The sequence below is a fragment of the Thermobia domestica genome, chromosome 10, assembly GCF_964235325.1.
Source record: "Thermobia domestica chromosome 10, izTheDome1.hap1.1, whole genome shotgun sequence".
Lineage (NCBI taxonomy): Eukaryota > Metazoa > Arthropoda > Insecta > Zygentoma > Lepismatidae > Thermobia > Thermobia domestica.
Genome location: NC_137463.1, coordinates 175,890,169 through 175,906,567, shown reverse-complemented (window position 1 = coordinate 175,906,567; position 16,399 = coordinate 175,890,169). Strand labels below are relative to the sequence as shown.

The window sequence follows — 16,399 nt, the reverse complement described above, 5'->3', positions numbered from 1 at the left end:
CAAACGAAAATTTGAACGAAATATTTCTAATATGTCTCATTACATGCATTATCTGTGAACTCCAAATATATAAATCTATACTAAGTATCAACGTATAGATAGAGCAAAAAGTGGAAATTATCTATGGAAAAGGACGAATTGGCAGCACGATCGTAATGAAAAATCGTTTTTACCGTAGAACAGGGTTAGTTGACGTAAGAAAGAAATAGCTTAGTTAGTTAAAGCAACAAATCTGTATGCCGGAGTTAGTTGGTTCGAATCCCATGTGCAATTGTCATTTTTATTACTATGGTTATTTTGTTTATTTTTGTATGTGGGAAAGAATCAAATTGTAACATACTGTATGTGTAAAACTCATGACGATACCAAAAAAAGAAGAAAGTGTCGTTGTCGCACTTGCATTAGTGTCCCTAATTTTTGTTTGCAAACAGTTACGTAATTATTTCCCCTGTGCTCACTGCTCACTACATGCTCACTGGTGCATAACGAATATTTTCCAGTAAATGTTAATTCTAATTTGGAGAATTTTATAAAGTTTCACAATGTTTATCACTAGATAGTCTTCTATCTACTTTTTTGGACACTTTGATAACAGATTTCCCTATTAAATATTTAATTTTCCTTATATATACTTAATTACGGAAAAGTTTTACAATGTATTTGTTTTAAATTGAAATTGTTTTGAATTTACCACATGAGGTAAGTAGCCCGAAGGAGGAGAACTCAAGTAACTGATATTCTACGTAAAAGCAACCAATTATAGATTGATGATGCTTCTTATCTTCAGCACATAATCTTTACGTTAGAGACTCAGACAGAAAAATCCTATTTTTTCATCCCCTATGACCACTCATCTTAAAGCTCTACATGTAATGATTCGTGTCACATAATTTCGGCTCTCCAAAGACATTCATATTTAATAATAATAATAATAATAATAATAATTATAATAATAATAATAATAATAATAATTATTATTATTATTATTATTATTATTATTATTATTATTATTATTATTATTATTATTATTATTATTCCTGAATATGCCATCGTTACCTAATGTAGTAACTTTGGACATCTTAGTTTAAAATGTTTTCTTTAGTAATAATTTGAGCAATCACGTAACAAAATTTAAAATGTAGGAGGGGCATGACGTTTTATTTTGCCACTCTATTTTCAGCACCCTCACAAAAGATAGTATTTAATTTCTGACAAGCAGGGCAGACAAAATGAATAAGAAATATATTTAGAGCATCCTTTCCTGCGTGAATGGAATATCACGTAGCATTTTTTATTCTACCGAAGATGACTCTAGGCGGTTATGGTTAGGTAACAAAAGAAATACGTAATATATTTATAGCGCCCCTTGGCTGTAATATTACCGCTTGTTTATTTGTTCGAGGGCGCCCTACACAACCAAGGGTGATGAATATTAAAAGTGTCTAAAGATTACAAAACACTTTATATTTTGTCAGAAGCATGGCAGTGTATACACAGCATTGCTTTCGTTAACAAGTGTTTTATCCTTGAGTCGCTTATAAAATTAACCAGAATAAACTTTTGCCGATCGTTGTTCTAGAGAGATTTGTCCAGGATGGTTTGGTGTCGGGCTAATAACGATGACTATGTTTATTTACAACACAGTTAAAGAAATCGCAAACTTTCTGAAAAGGAACTTACTTAGGAAACATAAGATCCTCCTTATACTTAGCCAGAGCCGATTCTGAAATATTGCATCTAGTGTTCTGGGTGAAAGTTCTGTGGGACTATTAGAAAAATATATACAGTGACTAGCAGAATTATTCGGACAGATCCAATGAAATACATATAACGGGCTATGGCTCCAAAATGAAAACATATTTTGTACACAACAATACATAAGAAAAAGGAGCTATATACGCATACCTGAAAAACACAATGAAGCGTGTAGTTGCTGTCAACAGAACGGATATAATTAATCGCAATGAAAATCATACCCAAATTTTCCCCAGCAAAATTATTCGGACAGTACGACATTTGTGAAATAATGTGAGCACTATGAGACGTGGCTCTAGTGCTGAGGGTTGTGTTAAGTACTGTAGTCGTTATCGTGGCAGTTAGATACAACAATGCGTTGTCAACACGAAGAATGGGTCAAAGAGGAAAGAACACAACACTTGAAAAGCGGCAATTAGCAATTTTTCATTATGAAAAAGATAAAAGCTGCAGAAAAATTGCAGAGATGTCGCAAATGAAAAAGGTATAGTATGTGATATTATCAAGCGATATAAGGTTGAGGATAGAGTTGATTTCCTCCCCAACACGGGACGTCCAAAGACATTTTCGGAGAGACGGGAATCCGCAATAGTCCGAAAAAAAAGGATCAACGAATCAAGGATCAACGAAAGGATCAGTAAAAAAGAATCAATCAGCTTCAAAAATCGCTGCCGAGGTTGGACAATAAATGGGGATCGACGTGAGTCCCGATACAATTAGAAGAGTCCTGAGAAGAACTAGTTTCATGGCCGCGTAGCATGCAGAAAGCCTCATATCAACAAAACAAAGAGGAAGAAAAGACTAGTTTTGCGAAATAATACCAGTATATGGGTGCCAACTGGTGGAACTACGTGATTTTTTCTGATGAAAGTAAGTTCAATATCTTCTGTTCTGATGGGAAGGTAATGGTGTGGAGAAGAAACAATACCGAGCTGGAGGAACAAAATTTGCAGCCGTCAGTAAAATATAAAGGAGGGAGCGTAATAGTATAGGGCTGCATGTCAGCGTCTGGAGAGTTGGTGTTCATTGAACAGTCAATGAACAAACACTTCTACCTGCAAATTCTCAAAGATAATTTAAAGAAGAAGGCAGAAAAATGTAGATACTAGATACATTCAAATTCTACCCGAAACACAGCTTATATTGTAAATCTGTGGTTACTATACAATTGCCCAAAAACATTCCATCCCCCTCTCCAGTCTCCAGATATGAACCCCATTGAACATTTGTGGGATAAACTAGAGAAACAAGTTCGAAATGTGTTATAAACTAGAGAAACAAGTTAGAAATGTGTTATAAACTAGACAAGCAAGTTCGAAAAATATGCATAACCTCGAAGGCGCATCTGAAGGACGTGCTTCGTCAAGAATGTGCCAAGATTATTGTTGCATACACTCGCAAACTTGTGAATTGTATGCCAAATAGACTACATGCAGTTCTTAAGCAGAAAGGACTGCCTACTAGATATTGAGTTTTATATTTTTTACTCGATAAGTGTCATATCTGGTCAGGTGTCCGAATAATTTTGCAACACCCAAATTCGTATTGTGTTTGTGTTGATCTCGCTGCTTTACATTGTTTGTTAAGTTATTTTATTTTCGAAGTGTAAAATTGTTTATGTATGTTGGATGTCAGAGAAAATGATAGCATATTATTTGCATTTGCTTTTTCTTTGAAATAAATCCCATCTTTTGTTCAAACACTATAGTGTCCGAATAATTCTGCTAGTCACTGTATTCCCGTTTCCACGCTGATGGTAGAATTTCTGAAACAGTTATTAAATTACGTTCGAAGCATTGGCGTAATAGCACCCTGTGGCGTGGGGACCGCACAAGCTGCAAAGCCAAGAAATATATAAAAGGTACGCAGCGGCGGACCAGGCCAAATTTTCACCTGGGCAAAGTGACTTTTTGGCGCCCTCCCCCCTAGTACTAGCCTATATTTTACATTTTATTCTAGTGTTTTTAATAGTTTAAACCCATTTTTCAAAACGACTTTCATTACCTAGGAGAACTTCACAAAGAATATGGCCTGCTATAAACAATACGAACACCGCCCCCTAGCTTGGTCTAGTGGCTAGCACGCCTGCCTTCTGTGGTCCCGGGTCCAATTCCCGGTGGGTTAATTTTGAACGATAAACGTGGTTCGGATTTCACTATAATAAGTATCCACATCTCCTTTGGCTATTAAGGCATAACCGTGGAACGCTAAACTCAAGCAAACAAACAAACAATACTTATTCCCCCTCCACTCTTTATTCTACATGTGATCTCTCCATTTGTCGATACAGTCCCCTTAGTGCTATGAAACTCTCTTCTTCCACGGTGAAATGGAGAAAAGATTATGTAATTTCCGCTACTTTAAAAGAATATAAACCAAAAAAGTCAGTAGGAAACACATTATAAAATTTACTTTTTGAGGCTCGTTTTGGTGCCCCTCTGACTCTGGCCCCCCGGGCAGTCGCCCGAGTTGCCCGGCCCTTGGTCCGCCCCTGAAAGTATGGACGCATAACTAAGGGCTGCGGACGTGAGGTTAGCCTTCATGTTATGCCACTGGTTTGACGTGTTTGAAATGTTCAGTAACTGATCGGTTAGTGAAATAATTTCGACGGTTACTGATATTTAAAGTTTAGCTAAGACAAAGTTGCCTAACCAAATACATTTGATATCGCGATGTCACAATTTGATTTTTCCTCACATAAAAAAGGAGAAAAACAATAGTAATAAAAAACCCTTACACGTATTTGGCTCGAACTAACAACCTAATTCGTACAGACTAGTTGCTCTTACCAACTGAGTTTCGATTTCTTACGCGAAAGAAGTCTGTTATATTACGAGGCATCCTTTTCATTATGATCGTGTTGTTAATTTATTCTTTCGAGAGGTAATTTCCACTGTTTGCTTTATCTATATAAGTAAATGTATAGATTCATGTATTAAGAGTATTTGGGTAATGTGTGTAATAATTTCGCGACAAATATACTTGCTTAAATGTATTGTATGCCATGATTTGCCCTGATTGTCTGTTCCTATGGTGGTTGGGAAACACACGTCAAAACTGTTCGAAGTAATACGAACACGGCTTAAGAACAGGTACTGAACTGAGTTATCACTCGATTGACCTTGAGGGCAAAAAACACCAAAGGGTAGCTATAAACAAAAGTTCAGCATGCATTTCTGTGAAGTTCTGTTCAGTATCACGGTTCTCTGGCAAACATGTTTTTTCTTAGGAGTATATTTTACAAGACTAACCTTTCGATAGAGCGCAATGGCAAAGAACCAAAGGAATGGAATTCTTGCCCTTGTTAAGGTGGGGTACCACCATGTGCAATAAAAATGTCGCGTCTCCTTGAAGTGATACTTTATCGAAAATAACTCGTTTTCCTTTATATATTCGAAGTTTGAGGATTTCAAAATGAGGAAACATTACTGACAAACAAGGACGCATTTAGGGGTGGGTTCAGGGGTTCCGGACCCCCTTTGAAATCCCAACTTTTCTGTAAATTTTACCTAATCTTGGGTATTATTTTTAAAAATATTATAATTTATCCTAATAATGAAATCGGACCCCCCAGATAGCTTTGGACCCCTCCCGAAATAAATTCCTGCATACGTGCCTGCTGACAAATATATTTTCAATATATTCGTTAAATAATAAAGTAAAATAACTAAATTAGGAGCAAAAAGCTTCAACACGGTCTAACTTTTGTCCACTGCCAATATTGTTAGAAGGGATATTAATAGAAAAAACACGTAGTCAATGCTGAACCTCGGAACTTCATCCCGAACACAAACATATTTTCGAAACACACTAAGGCCTAGCCAGAAGACATTGTAAGCGAGTTACGTTTGGCAACATCGCACGGAAACAAATGAATGCTGAATTGCATTCTAACCCGTTCTTACTACTATTACTACTACTACTACTACTTTTACTATTTGGTCTAGGAATTAATTCGTGCGGCTGGACAAGAGATGGCGCAACGAACGGAGCGTCCCACAGTTCCGTGTATCCACACATGTGTTGCAAACCCCTGTCATCGCGTATCGTTCGTAGTATAGGGCAGTGGATTAAAGCGTCAACAACACCAGTTTGTAATTAAGTGAGCATGGCGCAATTTGTGCCTGATAAAGTGTTTTTGCGGGGTATCCTGCTGCATTACTTTAACATGCAGAAAAGTGCGACTGAAAGTCATCGTATTTTGGTGGAAGTGTATGGTGACCATGCTCTAGCTGAGCGAACGTGTCAGAAGTGGTTTGCACGGTTTAGAAGTGGTGATTTCGGCTTGGCAGACCAAGAGCGAGCTGGACAGCCAAAAAAATTTCAAGACGAAGAATTGACAGCATTGCTCGAGCAGGATTCGTGTCAAACGCAGGAACAACTTGCAGCAGCATTAGGCGTTGATCAAACAACAGTCTCCAAACGCTTGAAAGCCATGGAAATGATTCAAAAGATGTCACATTGGGTTCCACATGAATTGAAAGACAGAGACGTTGAAAGACGAAAAACCATTTGCGAATTGCTGCTTCAACGACAGAGCAGAAAGGGGTTTCTGCATCGAATTATTACGGGTGATGAGAAGTGGATCCATTACGAGAACCCTAAACGAAAAAAGGCCTGGGTGAAACCAGGTGAACCAGGTCCATCACAACCAAAACGAGATATTCACTGTGCAAAGGTTATGCTGTGCATATGGTGGGATATGAAAGGTGTGGTGTACTATGAGCTGCTGCAACCGGGTGAAACTATGAATGGAGAACGTTATCGACGACAATTAATGCGTTTGAAGCAAGCTCTGGCCAGAACACGACCAGAATGGGAGAACAGACATGATAAACTTATTGTTCAACATGATAACGCTCGCCCACATGTCGCAAAACCGGTCAAAACCTATTTAGAAAATGTCGGATGGGAAGTTTTACCCCACCCGCCGTATTCACCAGATGTTGCTCCTTCGGACTACTACTTGTTCGATTGCATGAACAACGATTTGATTGGACAGCGGTTTACTTCTTCAGAAGATATCGAAACATGGGTCTCTGACTGGATCGCTTCCAAGGATGAGGACTTCTTTCGCCACGGAATCCGTACATTGCCTGAGAGATGGGCGAAAGTGGTGGCTAGCGATGGACAATATTTTTCTTAAGGTATTTATGTATTTTGTGTTTGTACTACAGCTTCAATGTGTGCGTACCAACCGCACGAATTAATTCCTAGACCAAATACTAACTTTTGCTATGGGTCTGTATAGTACAAGGGCAAACTTATTTTAATGAAAATTTTAAAAAATAATCGTTAAATCACTTTTTGAATATTATTTTAAATCTTTTTTAAAGGAAGAAGTGTTATAAACTTTTTTAAAAATAAGAAAAGTAACTCTCCTTAGGCAGGGTTTGAACCCACGCCAAAACCAATCTTCCTTATTAGCATGTTGCTCTAGATCACTCAGCTACGAGTGCCGACAGCATTTGGCGTTTACGTTGTGCTATATTTACGTCATGACTCGTGATGTCACCAACAGGATTACGATATAGACGTCATTATTTTTCCTACATTGCAGAGTCCCCCGAGATTTGATCATTGTCTACTCGAACTGGAATTGTCATTTGGAACAAACACTTTAATATGAAGTCAAAAATTCCTTTAAAATAGACGAAAACTTCGAAAGTTTTAAGAATTTTAATATTTTTACCTTTTCCCATGAGGGGGTCATAGCCTCTACATAGAAGATCCCCCCGAGATTTGATCATTGACCACTCGGACTGAAATTCTCATTTGGAACCAAAACTTTAATATGAAATAAAAAATTAAACTTTTACATCAATTTGAACTGACTGGGTTCCGGTTAACCACACTACATGTATTATGTTTAGTTTAGTTAAGTGGTAATTTGTGACAGCTTCACATCATCAAAAGAATCCTTCACTTCCCCTCTCCCCAGAAGTCCGTGCTGGATCAGCCACTAGAATTAATAGACACTTTTCCTATTCTTTTTGTCACCCTTGCTTGTGTAGGAGCTCCCTCGAACAAATAAAGAAGCGGTAATATTACAATCAAAGGGCACTATGTATTTGGTATCTCTTTAGTTACCTACCCCTAACCGCACAGGGCTATCTGCGGTAGAATAAAAATGCTCCGTGATATTCCAATTATGAAGGAGGAGAGGATGCTATAAATATATTTCTTATTCATTTTGTCTGTCCTGCTTATCAGAAATTACGTAACGTTGTCCCTGTTTGTCAGTAACGTTGTCCTTGTCTGTTGGGAGGGTACTGAAATGAGAGGGGAAGAAAACGTCGTGCCGCCTTGCACATGGTTGCTCAAATTATTACTAAAGAAAGCATTTTAAACTAAGATGTCCAAAGTTACTACATTAGGTAACGATGGCATATTCAGGATGACGATTATTATTATTATTATTATTATTATTATTATTATTATTATTATTATTATTATTATTATTATTATTATTATTATTATTATATGAATGTTTTTGGAGCACCAAAATTGTGTAAGACGAACCATGGTATGTAGAGGTTTAAGATGGGTGGTCATAGGGGAGGAAAAACCAGGATTTATCTCCATCTGACTCTCTAACGTAAAGATTATGTGCTGAAGGTAAGAAGCATCATCATTCAACAATAGGTTCTTTTACGTAGAATATCAGCTACTTCAGTTCTTCTCCTTCGGGCTACTTACCTCATGTGGTAAATTCAAAACAATTTCAATTTAAAACAAATACATTGTAAAACTTTTCCGTAATTAAGCATCTAGGGAAAATTAAAAATTTAATAGGGAAATTTGTTATCAAAATGTCCAAATAAGTAGACAGAAGACTATTTGATGATAAACATTGTGAAACTTTATAAAATTCTCCAAATTAGAATTAACGATTACTGGAAAACATTCGTTATACACCAGCGAGCATATTGTGAGCAGTGAGCACAGGAAAAATAATTACGAAACTGTTTGTAAACAAAAATTAGGAACACTAATGCCAGTGCGACAACGACATTTTTTTCTTTTTTGGTATTGTCATGAATTTTACACATATGTTAAAATTTGATTCTTTCCCACATAAAAAATAAATAAAATAACCATAGTAATAAAAGTGACAAATGTACTTCTATGGGGTTCGAACCAGCTACCTAAAGTTTACAGACTTGTTGCTTTAACTAACTGAGCTACCTGTTTTCTTACGTCAACTAAACCTGTTCTACGGTAAAGACGATTTTTCATTACGATCGTGCTACCAATTCGTCCTTTTCCATAGGTAATTTCAACTATTTGCTCTATCTATACGTTAATACTTGGCATAGATTCATATATTTGGAGTTTGCAGATAATGCACGTAATAATACATATTAGAAATGTTTCGTTAAAAGTTTCGTTTGTAGATCTAATCCACTTTTCTCTCAATGACATAGATGTCGCTGCTTCGTGTTGAACTGCAGAATTCTCTCGCGTTCTTGAAAATTTCCCACTTTAGCAGAGTTGGTAATTCTCGTAATTTCGGTCGATGTAATGTTTTTTAGCTTCTAATTTATTTATTTTAAGCTAATGTCTAACACAAATATTAAAAACGGGTTTGTTATTCACGTTTCCTGCTGGGAAAACCTTCCGAAATTTCGAATATATAAAGAAAACGGAGAAATTTTCAAAAAACTTCAAAATAAAGAGAGGCGTCATTTATTTTGCTCATAGTAGTACCTTGGTCCAGGTCCCAGACCAAGAGGAAGCGTTTTTTATTATTATTATTATTATTATTCGAACCAGGGGAGGTTTACCAGAACGTGAAAAGTAGTAGAAAATGACCGATATTAGTGTAAAATTCGTAGTTTTCGTGGTCACTGAGATCAATGGTGAAACTTCGGTCACATTAACTTCTGAATTCACCCCATTCCGCTGCGGGCCGGGGTCATTGGGGGATACCGAGACATGTAAAAATAAGCCAAAATGGCCGATATTAGTGTTAAATTCATAGCTTTTGCGGTCACTGAGATCAATTGTGAAAAAATTCACCCCATTCCGCTGCGGGCAAGGAGTCACTGTGGGGAGATACCAAGTAAAAATAATCGAAAATGAGCAATACTAGTGTCAAATCCATAGTTTTCTCGGTCGCTGAGATGAATGGTGATACCCCCACAGTGTTGACTTCCAAACACAGCCCCCATGAGAAGAATGTGTATTTCAGCTAGTATAATAATAAGTAGAATAGAAAACAATATCTGTCCCTCGGAATACTAAGTGTCCCCCCCCCCGAGTACGTTTTTCTGAAAGAAACAATGTTGCAAACCAGACTATTAATATTATTTCGACATTTGTCCATATTAATATATGGCCACAGCAATAATTACAATGGAACTATACATTCGGCATGTTTGGCTTACATTTCACTTTTCAGAAAAGGCTAACCCCATTTAACTTAAAACACTTAAGAATTTTGCAAGTACGGTAAAACACTAGATTTAAAGGAAACTACTTGATGGAATTAATTTCGCTTCAGAATTTCCCTCAGAAATATCCAACCTTTCTTTCCCACCTGATGTTCAATTAGAAACCTTAATTCATCTCTACCTGGTAAGTAATTTATATGTCCTGTGATGTAAAATACATCCGCGTGCAAGAAAAAAAAAGTACTTTGCGTGTAGTAACGATATAACATGAGAAGAAGCATCTGGACCAATTTCCTGTATGTCTTCTTCACTCTTTCTTTCTTTCTTTCTTTCTTCTCAATTTCCCCTTCTTCCTTTTTCTTTGTAGGTAGTAGAAAGGAGAAAAGGGTTACCGAAAAAGAAATGTGTGGCTGGACCATTTTACCTGTCGACGTACGTAACAGATGGAGCCAAGAAACGAATTCCTGTTGAACGCTAAAGAAAGATGTTAGTTGCGGTGTTTTTCTCTGCAAAAAGAAAACAGTTAGAACAATCTCTTCAGTAGAACTTTCGAGAAAGAAACATATATATCTTCTATATTGCTTTAATACTGATTTCACAATAAAAAAATAATATATTAGTTTTGTAGATGAGAGTTTATTATTGAAATCAATACTAAATCATAATTGGTTAATAATTGTTGGAAATAGAAATGGGCTAAAAGTGTTCACAAATATGAGAATGTCCGATATGTAGTTACTGAAGATAGTCTGTGCAAATAGGATACAGAATTATGATGGATGTTTAAGTTGATGTTTACGGTATGAGTTATTATGAATGTCCTGTGAATAGTAAATATGTAATAGCTGTGGAATGGTCAAGATGAATTATAATGTTTAAAGAGTGCATAGGGCACAGGTTTATAATAAAGAATTATTGAAGAATGCAAGTGTTTCTTGTATACATATTAAGATTGAATATAGTTACTAAGAGGATTAGACATATATAGTTTGTTACATCCTTTGGCTATGTTTTAATATTTTGAGCAGTGAATACATTGGTTGTTTTTAAAAGTGTTAACAATAATCAATCTATCAATGTTGAGTACTACGCCCATTGATTTACATCAGGGTTCGTAGGTTTTATTAAGAAAATTTCCCTCGATTGACACATTTTTTCCCTTTTCTAATCAAATTTTCCCCTATTTTGTTGAGTGTCTAATTCCTATGAGAGAAGTTATGTGAAAAGGATAATTTAGTTGTATTAAAAAAAAGTGCCAACCAGTGGCGCATCTAGATGGTAAAAACTGGGGGCAGCGAGAACCCAGACCATGATAGGTATATCATGAGTTTACTATAAACTTCCAAATATATATATATATATATATATATATATATATATATATATATATATATATATATATATATATATATATATATATATATATATATATAATAGCTTAAATTATTTTTATAATTCAAAAATCTAGTGAGGCCTAGTTCCCCCCCCCCCCAGCCCGGTCTAGATCCGCCACTGACGCCAACCTATTTGTTTTATTCATTTGTTTCTTGCTTCTATATTTTTCACTTTGTTTTACAAGAAAATTACAAATACATCCACCACACAGTTGGTGGAAATTGTACTACTTTGAACAGACCTTCCACCCACAAACTATTGCTATTGTATTGGTTTGGTTGTTATAATGAAGAACAAAGAAAAATTTAAGCATTTTTATTGGTCACTGAGTCAACGCGACAATTTCCCTGGATTTTCACGTTTTATCGAAAAATTCCCTTTTTCCACGTTTTGCTAAATTTACCTACAAAATTTCCCTAGATTAGAGAGTTTTTTCTCAAACTACGAACACTGATTTCCATAGAGAATTACAAGTAATATTCTATGTGCGTAACTCTTAGGAATACCTGTGTCATTATTTGGAAAAAAATGAAATGAAATCTTTGACTTTTATGTCCCACGATTATGCCGGTTAGGCTAAAGGAGACGGTGATGATGAGTAATGGATGAAATTGTGGAATGAAGAAAGTGGGAGGAAACGGGAGAACCCCGAGAAAACCCACGCACATGGTGTTTGTCCACCACAAAGTTCACTTGGGAGGGGCTGGGATCGAACCCGGGAGCCCAAGCACCAGAGGTGAACGCTCTACCACTGAGCCACCGTGGCCCCATCATTATCTGAAGTAGGCCCATATGTGTCACCGTTAAGAGTATACAAATAACAAGAAACACCATCTTCTAGTTAACGACGTACTTTTCTTTTTCGTGCATGACCTATACAATACACAAATGAACAACCTATTCAATTAAAACAAAACTGCCATTTATTATTGGCAACGAATGATATATATTATGAAGTTCCAGAAAAGTTTTTTTAACGATTTTTTTTAAAGATAATGCATTGGAGTTATTCACTCCAATATAGACGTTAAATGTTTAGTAACAGCAGGGAATTTGTGTTATTTCTCAGTCCATACTCTTTTGTCGTCACGAATTCTGTCGAGGAATTTTAAGCTTAAAATATATGTAAAACGATAATCATGTCTGTTGTTCTCCATGGTTGCGAAGCATGGTCTCTTACTTTGAGGGAAGAACGTACATTGAAAGTATTCAAGAATAAGATCCTGACACGAATATTCGGACCCAAGAGGAACGGGAATGGGGAGTGGCGGAAACTTCATAACGAGGAACTGCATAATGTATACGGTTTATATCAAATATTGTTAGGGTCATCAAGTCTAGAAGGCTCAGGTGGACAGGTCATGTAGCCAGAATGGAAGAAAGGAGGAACCCATTCAAATTTTTAACTGGAAGTTCAATCAGAAAACAACTATTATGAAGACCTTGACGCAGATGAGTGGACAATATTAAGATGGATCTCGCAGAAATAGGAATACAAAATAGAAACTGGATTCGGTTAGCTAAGGACAGAAGTCGGTGATGAGCTTCACTGAACTCGGCATTAAACCTCCGGGTTCCGAGTTAGCTATTTAATTGTTGGAATATATCTTCAAGCTTTTCATTTTGTTCAGGTCGATGTCGTTTATCGATTGATATTCGTCTCATCTTTGCATAACAATATAATCAAACAAAAATTAAAGTTAATAATAATTTTATTCTATATCTCATTAACTATACTATGTACCATCATTTTGCTAGTATCATAATGAAGAATTTAATGAGAGAATATTTTCATATTAGTTTCACCTCACTAAGTAGCATTGTTCTCGTAAAGTATCAAGTTTTAGATTTACAAAAAAAAAAAAAAAAATAGTTTTCCTCCATTTTCTTCCATTGCGCATGAGCTTTTATACTTCATTTAGCCTAATGAGATACATCGATTGGACATTTTGATTCTTCGTCAATCGCTTTTAATATAGTAGAATTATTTTAATGAACTCACGTTTATTTAATGACGTAATATTACTGATTGCTTCTTTGTGTGTATTTATAAATGTCTCTCACTTCCTGAAAATTAAATTTTGTTGCCTACATTTTTAATATTTCATAGTTAAATTTAAGTAATAAGAAATTTTTATAAATTGCAAATTCATTTTTAAGAAAGTAACAGGTATTTATCTAGACTTGAAGAAAAAATCAGTAATACTATCACGTCATGAAAAGTCCAGTTCATTTCAAAGAAACGAGGAAAATAATTTCCTATATAAAACAACGAGCTAAAGAACAAAAATACCGGAGATATTCAACACCATTAATAAAGAACTCCTATCCTGTATCTTAATAACCGACTTGAAGAAAGCATTCGATTGTGTCTGACATAGTGGTAAATGTGGAAATTCAACTACCGGTACTTCAAATTACCAGGGATTTACGTTTGCTTCATGTACCATCTTTTATCAGAATAGAATGCTTTCAACCCCTAATAATAATATTTTATCGTATCCGTTATTTAATTCCAAGAATTTTTCAAAGTTGAGCGCAGTGGCGGCTCCTGAAGAAATTACATTGATATTTTGTTCATACAAGCTACACTGTTAAAAATACTTTCTTAAATCTGATAAACCATTTCTTATATTTGTACCGAGAATATCTTTTCTTAGAAACAAGAGTTTGAAACTCTCATTAATGAAAAATGAAGAAAAGTAAATGAGATTGTATAAAGGGAAACGAGAAAGTATAATGTTACTTTCCTTATGAATGAGAATTGCCAAATCTCATTTCTAAGAAAATATTGTCTCAGTGCACAGGTAAGAAACGGTTTCTCAAATTTAAGAAATTATTTTAACAGTGTAAAGCACAAAACTTACCTAATATCCTAATTCTTGTATCCAAGAATTAGAACATAAGTTTTCTTGTATCCAGGAATTAGAACATAAGTTTTCTTCCTTTAGCGTGTAGCGATAAAATAGCAATTTTTTCTACCGATGTGCCTTCCTTCACGAGCTGCCACCGTTTGAGTTTTTTGTTTTGTATATATTACATAAAAGTGAGATACCAATAAGTACCGTACTCACCAATATTTTTCCTAGGAAATAAAGAGAGTGGGAAAAAGTTATCGAATTGGAACACACTTCATCCTGCAGTCCTTTTGTACAGTTTAACTTTCAATGTTAGAGTTACTACACTACTCTCTTCATGTGTGTTATTAGAGCTTCCATATTAATGGATTAGGTCTAGTAGTTTGTGATTTGTTGTTTAATTATTTTCAATTGCTCACTCAGTTATTTAATGGTGACCAAAATGGCCTCCACAGACACGGTTTTAGTTTTTAGAGATAAGCTCTCCTGTGAGCAAAACTCGATGTATATACATTACAACGACTCACCAAAGGTAGTCGTTAACCCTGGTTCAGTTATATCTTTAGTGGCAATAATCGTTTTCACCTTAAAATATCTTCTGAAGTTATATTCACTAGTATGCTTACCTTTTCTACTGAAATTACAAGTCCATAATGAATATTAAATAATTTATTCTTTGATTCCCTTTTAACGTATATTCACACAAACGGTCTTGCAATCAAAACATGTTAACTGAGTATCTATAAACAACGACATAGCAACCAACTAGACAATAATGTATATTTCTTATATATTAAAACATTCTTCTTTTATTATTTTTAATTAACATTATAACAGGTATAGTGCTTGTGTAAAAGCACTTTCTGCCCGAGATATATGTAATTATGAGCCGATACAAAGTATCTCGTTATATAAAATGTCGCCCGATAAAGGGACTAAATATAAAAGTTACAAGGGAGCTTGACTTTTATATTTAAGAACTACTGGTCCGTTTATAATAATGACATAATAATAATTGTGTTCTCTACATTTTGATCGCCCTTCATATATAACTTCATTAAGTTTCCTTCATATAAATACATTTATAATAAAACTTTTATTCCATTATTATTTATCTTTTATCATTAAAAATGTCGTCGCTTACTAATAAAATCAACGAAGGATGCGAAATCAAAAGCGTAAGAGATAATTACATTTTAAAACACAAATTACAATGACCAACGATTTCATTCATCATTAAAAACGGTCATGTTAAAAAAAATGTTTGCTCTTTCCAGGGCGCATTATATAACAATTACGATGGTATTTTAAAGTATACATCATATCAACAAGGCGTCATGATACAAAAGAATCTTATCCAAGTATCATATAAGGTGACACATGAGTTCAGTCGTCGGATAATTAGCTTAATAGAATGAACCTTCTACTGAATATAATCTTTGACAATAAAGTTTCAACATAAATCAATATAATATAAATAATCTTTGTTTTTAATCAGTAACAACACAACGATTCGCCAAAGGTAGATATAATAATCTATGTTCGAGTGAACGAAAAGAAGAAATTAAATTTATTTTCACACATAAATATTCATAAGAACCAATAGCTGATATGGGTTTAACCCCTACCACATCAACTGCAATCAGTTTAGATTCGTACTTGTATATGCTTCTAATAAAGTACATTGTACCGCACAATCATGATTATGTCCCGCATTATTATTCTGTACAGGAATTGTGTCATTATTTTGATTTTGATACGAAGTGCCATCTCTTGAACTATGGTTACGTCTATCAATGTAGTTTACAGTATTTCTAGAATTTCGCCATGTATTTCGTCTGTTTTTGAATCTACTTTGGTTAAATGGTCTGACATAATTATTGTCACGATTAGTTAGGTTAGGTGTGTTCCCATCATATCTTTGCCTATTCTGATTGTTTAAATTTACTCGATTTAGCTTATGTTCCGTATCGTCTACATTACGGATATTTAGAT

The 16,399-nt window shown here is 35.1% G+C and overlaps 1 long non-coding RNA gene across 1 annotated transcript in view; it reads left to right on the top strand.

The window, feature by feature from the left end:
- The window catches only part of LOC145662115 (uncharacterized), a 205,343-nt gene extending 194,137 nt beyond the window's left edge, over positions 1–11,206 (top strand). Inside the window, exon 3 of the long non-coding RNA XR_014126984.1 lies at positions 10,523–11,206. This is a non-coding gene — a long non-coding RNA (uncharacterized LOC145662115). The remainder of the gene's footprint in view (positions 1–10,522) is intronic.
- Positions 11,207–16,399: the final 5,193 nt, after the last annotated feature.